Source organism: Solanum stenotomum, chromosome 5 (genome assembly GCF_019186545.1).
Source record: "Solanum stenotomum isolate F172 chromosome 5, ASM1918654v1, whole genome shotgun sequence".
NCBI classification, from domain to species: domain Eukaryota; kingdom Viridiplantae; phylum Streptophyta; class Magnoliopsida; order Solanales; family Solanaceae; genus Solanum; species Solanum stenotomum.
This window is the reverse complement of record NC_064286.1, coordinates 20078452-20090841: the sequence shown is the minus strand read 5'-3', so window position 1 is coordinate 20090841 and position 12390 is coordinate 20078452.

The following is a 12390-nucleotide window of genomic DNA, read 5'->3' as shown; positions in this document are numbered from 1 at the left end:
GAGGGGCTTGTATGCGGGTTTGGTATCGGAAGATCCACATGCACACGTAACCAAGATATGGAGTGTTTGCAAAAGTTGTGTGGGTCGACTGGACATGGACATGGATGTCATTGGATTGCGAGTATTCCTTCTATCATTGACCGGCAATGTTGTTGTGTGGTTTAATGATGTTCTTTATAACTCAATCTATACTTGGGAACAACTGACTGATCCGTTCCTAGCAAGATTCTTTCCAGTGTCCAAGAAGCTGAACCACAAATATAAACTCAACAATTTTGTAGTACTACCTGGAGAGTCTGTGTGTAGTTCTTGGGATAGGTTCACTACTTTCATACTAGGTGTTCCGAATCACCATATTGGTTATGAGTCGTTGAAGGAATATTTCCACCGAGGTCAGGATGACAACAATATGGTCTTGCTTGATACTATTGCTAGAGGTTCATATGGTGAGTGTACTTTTGAGTAGATTATGGAGAAACTAGAGAAGATCCCTCAGAATAACAAATCTTGGAGCACTAGAAAGTCGGAGTGTAGGAGGAACACGTTTGTCGTTCAAGCTACAAGCAACCAATCTGCAGATGAGATTTGTGCGGAGATGGCTCAAATGAGGACTGAACTGGGGTTCGTTTTGAAACATGTGAGCGGAGGCGCAAAAAGGTTGAATGCAGTAAATTACCTGACTAGAGCTCCACCACCACCGGTTAAGGAGTACTACTATGAGGAGGATGCTTATTTGGTGAATGATCAGACAGGGAGTTTCCAAACGAACGCCCAAGGATCCAACTCGGATAATTGGTGCTAGGGTCAAGGAAACCAAGGTCGGAACTATGGTAACTACAATCGCGAGGGTAATTTTGTCCGGGATGGGAACTACAACCGTGATAACAACTACAATCGAAAGAACTATGGTCACAAGAATGAGATAGTAGGGCCCTACGTCCGTCCCGGGAATAGGGAAACTGGCAATAGGGAAGCTGGGGTAGTATGTCGCGCGTTGAGGAGATGGTGCAAAAGATGTTGAAGAAGTTTGATACTACAAATTAGAATGTGAAAGAGATGCGCCCCGAGTTCTCCAGAATTAGCCAGAAAGTTGATGCCCATGCAGTATCGATAAAGCAACTTGAGCAGTAGTTTAGTCAGTTGTCTATTAATGTGAATACGCGCCAACCAGGCACGCTTCCCAGCAACACTATATAGAATCTGAAGAATGATAGGAATTGTATAGAAATCTCGACTCGCGGAGTAAAGAAAATTATTGACCCCTCCATGCCATCCGGTGTAAAAAGGTGGTAGAAATAGATGGTGATGAGATTGATGTTAGCGAAGAGACTAAAAATGACACAGAGAAGGAAGCAGAGATAGCCCAAAAGGTTGTTCCCACGCCTAGACCTCCACCCCTTTTCCTACAGAGGTTAGTGAAGAAGGCTGAAGAAGGAAAGTATCGCAGGTTCATAACTATGTTGAAAAAACTTTCCATCAATGTCCCTTTGATAGAAGCATTGGAGGAAATGCATGGGTATGCAAAGTTCATGAAGGACTTCCTGACCAAAAAGAGGGCAGTCATTTTTCAGAATGTTGAGAGGTTGTAGCATTGTAGTGCCATTTCTACGAGGTCACTAGTACAAAATAAAGAGGATCCTAGAGCTTTCACTATTCCATTCACCATCTGTAAGATGCACTTTGCGAAATCTTTGTGTGATTTGGGTGCAAACATTAACTTGATGCCATTGTCGATTTATGAAAAGTTGGGTTGATGAGTTCCACAACAAAATGCGATGCATTTACTTATGGCTGGTAGAACTGTGAATAAGCCTATTGGAGTGCTTCAAGATGTCCTTGTGAAAGTGGAAACGTTCATATTTTTGATAGACTTTGTTATACATTAATGCGAGGTTGACTTTGAGGTGCCCATCATCTTAGGGAGACCATTCCTTCCTACTATGCGTGCCTTAGTCGATATAGAGAGAAGTCAAATAAAGTTCTGACTGAATAAAAAGGAGGTGACCTTTAACGCCTGCAAGTCTATGAAGAAGGAATGTGATATTAAATCGGTATCGATGGTGATTCACACTTTCTGAAGAGATGATAAAGTGTTTTGTAAGGAGAAGTTAGGTGCAGCCTTGTACACGGAGAAGAAGAACTATGCTCAAAAGAAAGAAAAGTGTAAACTAGCACTTGGTGATCTCGTGTTATTTTATAAATCAAAGTTGTGCTGTTTTCCAGGCAGATCCAAGTCCCAGTGGATTGGACCATTCAAAGTGACCCAAGTTCCCCACATGGAGTTGTTGAGCTTGAGAAAAGGAGAGGGGCAAGGTTCAAAGCCGACCAACGAAGGATAAAAAGCTACATGGGAAATTTTGGGAGTCTAAATGAAGTGATAGAGGCATGGCATCTTGATGAAGTTTGAGTAATCAAGGGGCTTGCGTCGTGCCCTGACGTTAAATGAAGCGCTTCTTGGGAGGCAACCCAAGATATAAAATCTAACCAACAATAGGATTTTCTTTTCCATTTAGGAGTTTTTTTCGTTTATTTGAATTTTTGTAATCCTTTAGATAGGTGTGTTATTTTCTGTATTACTGTTGACTAGATATAGCATAGGGTCTGTGTCTAAAAAATGTCCAGAAATTGTGAAAAGAAAGTCCTAAAAGTTGCTACATGTGCAGGGATGAAATGTCAAATCTATAGTAAAAGGAGTGTGCAGAGGTCTACGGACCCCATCGACTATTCGTGGATCAATCCACGGACCATGAATGCTTCCCATAGATCCTAGGTATGTATCCTAAATTTTTCCAAGTATGGGTGCCTATAGAGGCATAAGCACTACTGATGGTGCAGCAAGAGTTGATGTTAGCACTACTGATGGGGTTGAGATGAGAGATGCGAGCACCACTTAGGGTGACCCAAGTGTTGATCCAGCGGGCTTCGGGAAACCGGACCCCCGGTTTGTTTATAGTTCGTCGGCGCTATGCGCCACAGGTTTGCTTCACCCAATCCATTACTTTTTATTGTTTTTTGTGTGCATTGGGGACAATTGCACTAATTTTTTTGTTGGGGGTGGGGTTAATGAATTGTGAGTGATAGGGTGAAGTCTAAGTAACCCAACTCATAAACCTCTCTTGGGGTTTCCTTGCCTGTGTTCTTTTCTCCCAAGAGAGTGCTTAATTTTTGTTGAACCGGCACGTGTTAGGATTGTATGTGTAGAAGCATGAGAAAGAATGAAGCATGATGTCATAAACTTTTTGAAAAAATGATACCCGTCCAAAACTTGTGATATGTGCTAAAATTTGTAGGCTAGAATGAATTGAATATGTTGGCTCTGAGTATGACATGATAATAAATACACTTGATTTCATGACTTAAGCTAAAACTTGAACGGGGTAATCTGATAATCTGATAATGAAACTATGTGCCAAGAGTGTGTGAGGATAGTTGATTGTTCAAAAAGTTTTTGTGTCAATATAGAACTTGCCCGGTTAGTCCTGCCAATACAATCAACTCTAGAGGCGAGGAAGTGATCATAGGCCTTTGTTTTGATAAGTTCACAAACTGCCTAAAAATAATCCAACCAAATGAAGTAAATGCTCCCTCTGATCCAAATGCTTTGGCCTAAATTAAACCATTTCTTTCTAATCCCCTAACTCACCTTCCCATAATCTACTGTGTTGACCTCGGTCCCTCTTTGGACATGTGCACCTCGACTTAGGCCAAAAGCCTAAGTTGAGGGTGGCTAATGCAAAAAGTGACATCAATCTTGGCCCTGATCCGACTTCGGGTATTGTGCACCTCAACCAATGATAAATCCATATGTTGAGGGTGGCTATGAAAGAGAAAATCAAAAGATAAATGGGTATGAAAAGAGTTTGGTGTTGAAAAAGAGAAAAAGAAAAGAGAGGAGAGAATGTGACTTGTTGAAAACTAATGAAAAGAATACAAAGCAAGAAAAAGAAGAAAGTGAGAAATAAAGAGCTACAATGTCTAAAGTCACATCCATGGTTTATGAGAATCAAGAAAAACAAGGTAAAACGGTAGGATGTCAAAAATAAGGGCAAAAAGAGGTAGAAAGCCTAATGTAATGTCCAGGAGGGCAGAAAGTCACTAAAGAGTGCCCAAATGTACCATACATCTTGAGCCTACGTTACAAGCCAAGAAAGTCTTATAGTAATCCTATAAACTAGTTTGGAGAGTGTAAGCAGTGAAAATAAGGGCAAGCCTTATGGTATTGAGCACTAATTGCACTTGAAGTTAATTCTGAGTGTGAATATTGAATGAATCCTTGTACTCTGTGTAAAAAAGGGATTTCGTTTGAAGTAAGGACACTAGTTACATTGTTGGCAAGTTGGTACCTTGGTGATAGTAAAATAGTGTATGTTGTGTGTTGATTGGTCGATCTTTGTCATGTTTTGATCCGCACAAGTTAGATTGTTAAGTCTGAGAGAAAAGAATTGCACCCAAAAAGAGAGTCGGAGTAGAGGGCCAGGTGATTGCTTGTGCTAGAATTGTTTATTTCTATACAAGTGTCGTTAAGAGTCTTAGTGGGTCGCTTGAGGACAAACAACAAATTTAAGTTGAGGGTTTTGATATACCGTGACTTTACGGTATTTTTAATACATTTCACTTAAAGAGTTGTGTGTGTCTAGGGCCATTTTGCATTGGTTTTAGTGCATTTTTATCATGTTTGCAGGAAATATGTTCAGACGTGGAAACTGAGACACATAGCTGAATGATGTGCTGAAAAGGGCATCTACGGAAGTGATATACGGACCGTAAGTCCATTCAGGCTCCATAGATGGTGACCGTAGATGGGCAGGCAAGGCTTGAAGGAAACTCAGAGAATTCATGACAAAATGTGGAACCACGATTGCAAACCACGGACCATAGATCGACCTAGGTGTCATACTATTGTTCTGTCAAATCATTCAGAGAGGGGTTCTAGTACCTAATTTTGAAGATTCTAAGTATAGAGCTACGGAGGAGGATCCACGGACCGTAGATCAATACAAGGTCCGTACTGTGTATTCGTCAATTGATTCAGAGTAGTGGAGATTTTGAAGATTGGAAAATTGTGTAAGTCCTGATCCATGGAAAGGACCTACGGACCGTAGATCAATCCACAATCCATAGGTTAGTGTCGTAGATCGAATAAACATCCTGAAACATTATTTCCTGATTTCATTTCCTTTTCTAGTGAGGACTTGTTTTTTAATATATAGGGCATGTAAACCTTGTTTTCAGGGGTTAGACTTTATTACTTTTATTCTAGTTCTTGACTTGGGAGATTTACTTGGAACTTTAGAAATTCTTAGTTTCCTAAGTTGGTTTTGAAGATTTTGACTTTGCAATTCAAGTTGATATTCTGGGTTTCTTCTACTTATTACGTAGGTTCATGATTTCTTCATTTAAAAATATGAATTGTGTTTTTAGTATTATGGGTAACTAAATCCTCAACTAGGGTTGTGGGAACCATAAGCGATTAACAACGTATGAATAAGTAATTCTTGAATAGTGTTATTACATGCATTGATAATTATTTCGCTTAGAATTCTTTTTAACGGTAAGGGTTAGTAGATTATACACACGTAGCCGGACCAAGGTACGGGGTGAAATTCTCTAGATACTGGACCAAGGATTTAGAGATACCTAACTTATCATTTTGCATGTAATACACTAGGAAAGGATTGCTATTACTAGGATTACCGCGTTATGAGCTTTAGGGGAACACGTACACCTAGTTACTTTCTCATCTTGATAACAAATATAGTTTGAATCTTGCTCATTGATTACTTACATAATTTCTTGAATCTGTTTCACAAATCCCCTTTTTAATTACTTGTTTTCGAAAATACATTGACTGAACGAATATAATTGTTGGTTAAAGTTAAGTCTAAACCATATTTCTCATGAGATCGACCCCAACCTACAAGTTGGGTATGCATCTTTAGGAAGGTGTAATTTTAACATATCATTTGTATGGTAAACTCCTAAGCGAGCAAGTCGGCCTGCTGAGAGCATCTGCCACTACATTGGACTTACCAGGATGGTAAAACATATTCATGTCATAGTCTTTGAGGAATTTAATCCATCTCCTCTGACGAAGATTCAGCTCTTCCGGGGTGAACACATACTGGATTCTCTTATGATATGTCAATACATCAACATGAACACCATACAGGTAGTGTATCCAAATCTTTGGGGCAAATACTACACCTGCAAGCTCGAGGTCATGAGTTAGGTAGTTCTTCTCATGAACCTTAAGTTGTCTAGAAACATAAGCTATGACCTTACATCGCTGCATCAACACACAACCTAGGTCGACCTTGGATGCATCACAATAAATCACATAACCATATCAACCATATGGTAGAGTCATGGCCAGAGTTGTAGTAAACCTAGTCTTCAGTTTTGAGAAGCTTTTCTCACATTCATCTAACCATTGAAATTCGACCATCTTTTGAGTGGACTTGTTCAATGGGGAAGCTATGGATGAAACTACTTCACCAAAATCTCCTATAATAATCGGCCACACCCAAAAAACTTCAGATATATGTTGGAGAGGTGGGTCTGGTCCAGTGCTGCACTGCCTCAATTTTTTGAGAATCCACTTGGATCCCTTCGTTGGATGCCTCATGACTAAGGAAAGTGATCGACTGCAACCAGAATTAACATTTGTTGAACTTAGCAAATAACTAGTGTTCTTCGAGAGTTTGTAGAAAACCTCTCAGATGAGGCACATGCTCTTCCTCACTCCAATAATAAATGAGGATATCATCGATAAAGACGATGGCGAAGAAGTTCAAATACAATTTGAACACCCTGTTCATTAAGTCCATGAAAGAGACATGAGTATTTGTTAGTCCAAATGATCTAATACCATGTTTGTCAAGCCCTAAGGCTACCCCTTTGACGTAACACAGGACCTAGGATCACGAGTGACCCCAAGATAACCTTGTGTCTGGCATGTCTTAAGAATACTGAAAGGTAACTAAGTAATCAAGAACAATGTTGAAGCTAAACAATGGTTATCTAAAATATGGGGAATACCCAACTAGACTGAATGTATAAACAATATTAAGAGTTTAATAAATGAATCATTAAACTTAACAATCGAAGCTGATTCTACTACTATGTCTTGACAGCCTCTAATTGAGTTGAGTTATAGGGACATTCCCCAAGCTAACTCGAACAAAAATGGAAAAAAAATATAAATACTGAAATGAATGCTTGTCTATTGTCCTTGAAGTATGAGGACTCACCACTGAAGCTGCTGAATACGGATCGGGAACCGATTTAAGCATGATCTGGATGTAGAGTACCTGAACTTACATCATGAAATGATGTAGCACAGAGTATGTGTCAGTATATTGAATGTACAGAGCATGCATGATATAGATAACAAGCTGAACAAACATATGAAGGCTGAACAAAGCAAAGCTGAGCAATACTGTAAATAGTTAAAAGATAACTTAAAAGCCAAACTGAATTCAATGACCAAGTACTAATCATGAACATGATATTCTTAACTGAATACCGAAATATGTACAGCAAACCTCGTCAAATGCACTAAGAGTTTGACTGTTGGAGCTACTATTAATGGACATAAAACCACATGAGCTAAACGTGGAGTCCGATGTATATGCCCATCGAGAGGACCCAATATACCTTGCCAGGGGTATAATATCACGACTGGCTTGATCATTAAAAATGATGCCCACATAGGGGACTTAACCTACAGGGGAACGTAGTTCTTGGACCATGAGGGTACGGTAAAAGCCTAGTCCACTCGGTGCTAAGCTTAGTCTCAATTGAATATGTATATCTAACACACACAACCGAAATACTAAAATGCTGAATAGCTCAAAATACTGACATGAAAATTTGAGAACGTAACAATTATATACTGATAATGTGACACTCGAAAACTGTAGCATATATATATATATGTTTAACTGACCTAGTATGTGTTACTGATGAACTAAGAGAATCTACGCAACTAGGGTACTGAGTTTCATGTAAAGAACTAAGCAATGGTTCTACGAAAACATGATAATCTAATTAGGAATTCTCTAACAACTAAATCACAACTAATATCTAAGGTTTTAGAAATCCTAGGTCTAAGCAAGATATACAGAATGAAGAATATAATTGAATTCTAGGGACCAAGAGGATGAAAGCTATCCACCTATGAAATCCCACATACCTTGTAACGAAATCTACGAAGAAATCCTTGGTTGAACTTTGAAGAACACTACTTCTTGTTCTTGGGAAGTTCGCTTGGTTTTTCCTCTTCTTTTTGCTCCAAGTTTGGATGATTTTTGGAGAATGAGAGGTTTGGGTATGTCTGACTAAGTTGTTAGGTTTACACAGAGTAAAACTTCGTAGTGTAGGCATCAAACGACATAGTTAAAGTGCCCAACACATAATGGAAAGGAGAAAATGACCTTGACTTAAACCGAAAGAGTGCCACCTTCTAAAGGACTGACAGGCCATCTATTATGCTGCTAACATATTAGTCCATAATTTGGACTCATTTAGGGCTTCATTTTAGTATAATTAGTGTACTCAAATGCATATATTATCATAATAACCGATGTAAATCCTTAAGATTCAGGTATTTACAGTTTGCGGCAAAGCGTGGACAATACTTGGCAAAAAGGAACAAAACTGCTGAAAAGACAAAGAAAAGAAGGCCTGAGGATTACATAATTGCCTTAACCTAGCCCAAAGTTCCAGTGTGCTGAACCTTGAAGGAAAAGATCAAGTTGGTGATGAAAAGGAGAAGTCAACGCGTCGCTGAACAGTTTCGCGAAGCAGTGCTATATCGCCCAATGATTCAGAACGCGAAGATGTTGAAGGGAAAAGCTGAAAGGGGATGAAGCAAACCAAAGGGCAGATCGCCAAGTGCATCGGAGATCCCGACTAATTGCGTCGAGTGTTCCTTCGCAGCACATTTTTTGACAACTATAAATACTAGTTTGAGTTTTAATCTAAGGATGCAATTTAAGAGACAACATTTTATTTTCTAAGTTTTCAAGTAGAGAGAGTTGTGCTTAGATTTTGGAGATCTGAAGACTTCCAATTTCGAGAAATTGGAAGTGGGTGTGGAAGATTCTTTACCTTAGACATGATTGAAGTGAATATAAATCATACCTAGTTGATTTTACTTCGATTTGGTATCATTTTCTTCCTTTTCTCTATGTCTAGCTAAAACCCCAATTTTTGGGGTGTGCTTTTGTGAGTATGGGTTAAATTTCATGTTGGGTGTTGCTTATTATTAGTCTATTTGTTGTTTTAATGTGATTTAGTTTAGTAGTTGTGTTTGAACTTAATAATATTGTAGTTGCAAATACAATTTCATCTTAGTGTTTTTGGCTTGGTCGAGAGAAAGGTTTTAAAACTAAGACTACTAAATCGATAGCCGGTGGTTATTGGGTCGTCAAGGTTCAGCTCGAGAGAGTGAATCCTAGGCCTTTTCCAACACATTCAGCTCGAGAGAGTGAATGGGCTAAGGCGGAGGCTATGCTTAGTTGTGGGAACTCGGTGTTCGAGAGAAACCGAGTTGATTTGGTGTAAGGTGCTCGAGAGAGAATTTACCCCCACTAATGTCCTAGGTACAGGTGTTAAGCAATTGACTATCAATAGTGTTTACCCGATTGTGTATACTATCCCGTATTGCTATAACATCCCAAGAATCCTGTCTCCGTAATTTGCATCTTCGTATTTTCGCTATTTTATTTCATTACAACCCCCCCCCCATTGATAATTGATATTCATGTCAAACCCTTGATTTATCATGTTTTTACTCGATAATGTTTTTAGCGATGGTTAATTCTAGCATATTCGTGCTTAACTCTTAATTCTCAGAAACTGCTCCCTTGGTATTCGACCCCAACCCATTTGGTTGGGTTATACTACTATTGTATAATCGTAGACATATATTTCGGAAGTTGTGTCTTGATTATGCAAACATCACCAACCATTGTGAAGAGTCATCGGTCAAGATTTGATCGACAAGACCTTAGTAAAACGAGCATACATTTTACTCAGAGATTGGATTTTAGCATATTCGGTGGCATTAGAGAGATGATTCAATTATCTTTAATTTGATATGTCATGGGCTACCTAATTCATTTTGTGCTAAAAGATATGACCATTTGAAGTTGACCCAACAACCAATTCCCTCTAATTAGCTGCTGACCCTCACCTACGGTCAGACCTATGGTCCGTAGGTCCAACCACAGACCGTACTAGTCGACCGTGGGTGGGATCAGAGACCATCAAAAGTTGGACCTTAGTGATGGAACCCCACCTATGGTCCGTGAGTGGTTCCGTTTGTACTGGTATCAGGTTTTCGAAAACTAGGATTTTTTTCATTTTGCGATACGAGGTGTTACACGAAGAATCTAACAACCGCAACCCAAACACCAAACAAGTAATCAACTTAACTTAATGTGGCAACTTAAATAATACTTGACAGAAAATTATTACCTAAGTTTGGAATTTCTACGGAAGGAAACAAATATGGATATCTCTACTTCATATCCTCATCGACCTCTTAAGTAGCTTCCTGAGAAAATTGATTTCTCCATAAAATCTTGACTGATGCAACCTACTTCATTCTCAGCTTGCAAACTTGACGATCCAAAATCTTAACGGCCACTTCCTCATAAGACAGGTTGTCCTTGATACTTATACTTTCAGTAGGTACTATGACCGAAGGATAACTCAAACACTTCTTTAGCATGGATAAATGGAACACTTAATGAACTGTTGTTAATTACGAAGGTAGCTACACATATAAGCTACATTGCAAACACTCTTGGATATCCTATAAGGACTAATGCACCAGGGAGTGAGTTTCCCTTTCTTACCAAATATCATAAAACCCTTCATGGGTGAAACCTTCAAGTAGACCCTATCATCAACCTCAAAATCTAAGTCTCTCCCTCTAACATTTGTATAAGATTTTTGTTCAGTCTTTCTTGAATGATAGTCACTTTCTCCATACCTTGACGAACAAAGTCTAGCCCTATCAACAAAGCTTAACAAACCCTAAACCAACCAATAGTAGATCTACACCGTAGCCCATAAAAAGCCTCATCTGTAGTCATTTGTATACTATAGTGATCACTACTATTGTAAGCAAACTCTGTGCCCTCAACATGTCCTCTAAGGTTTGAATTGTGCGCTCTACTTGACCATTAGTCTGATCGGGAAAATTGGTACTAAGGTTCACCTTTGAACCCAAACACTTTTGGAAAGATTTCCAAAACTGAGAGGCGATTTATGCACCCTTATCTGAGATGATAGACATAGGAACTACATGAAGTTGCACTATCTCTTGAATATACAATCTGGCATAATCCTTAGCCGAATTTGTAATATTTACCGGTAAGAAATGAGCTAATTTAGTAATCCAATTTACAATCACCCAAATCGAATCATGCTACGTGCGAGATCGTGGCAATCCAGTAATGAAATCCATATTAATAATCTCCTAATTCCGTGTCGGAATATCTATGTTCTGAGCCACACCACCGGGCCTTTGGTGTTCTACCTTGATTTGTTGGAAATCCAGGCACTTATAAACGAACTCTGCAATGCACCACTTCATACCACTCCACCAATAGACTTCTCTTAAGTCCTGGTAGATATTTGTGGAGCTAGGATGGATAGAATATCTAGAACTGTGAGTCTCTGCGATGATCCTCTCTTACAGCTCATCAACCTATGGAACATATAATCTACCTTGATAACTCAACACACCATCTTCCCTTTGTTCACAATCTATCACCTTTTGCTTATGAACATTTTACTTTAGTTCAAGGAAAAGAGGGTCATGGTCTTGCTTCTCCTTCACTCAAACACTAGTGATGATTCAACCCGATTTATCAGCACAATTACACCTTCACTTGAATGGAATAGTTAGACTCCCAAATGGGAAAGTCTATAAATTTCCTTAGGCAACCCTTTCCTTCCTTCCTCCACATGGGCAATACTTCTCATAGACAACCTACTCAAAGCATCATCAATAAAATTAGTGTTACTTGGGTTATAAAGGAGACTAATGTCATAATCCTTGAACAACTCTAACCACCTCTTCTGTCTAAAATTAAGATTTTTCTGACTGAAAACATACTGGGGACTTTTGTGATCTGTAAAAAAATGTACATGCATACCATAAAGATAGTGATGCCGTATTTTCAAGGAAAATACTACTGTTGCCAAATCAAGATCATGCGTTGGGTAATTTTTTTCTTGAAACTTGAGATGTCTAGAGGCATAGGCTTTAACCTTACCATTCTGCATCAATACACAACTAATTCCAACAATGGATGCATTGCAATAAACAACAAAACATTTTGTTTCCTCTAGTAGGGTAAACACTGCGGTAGT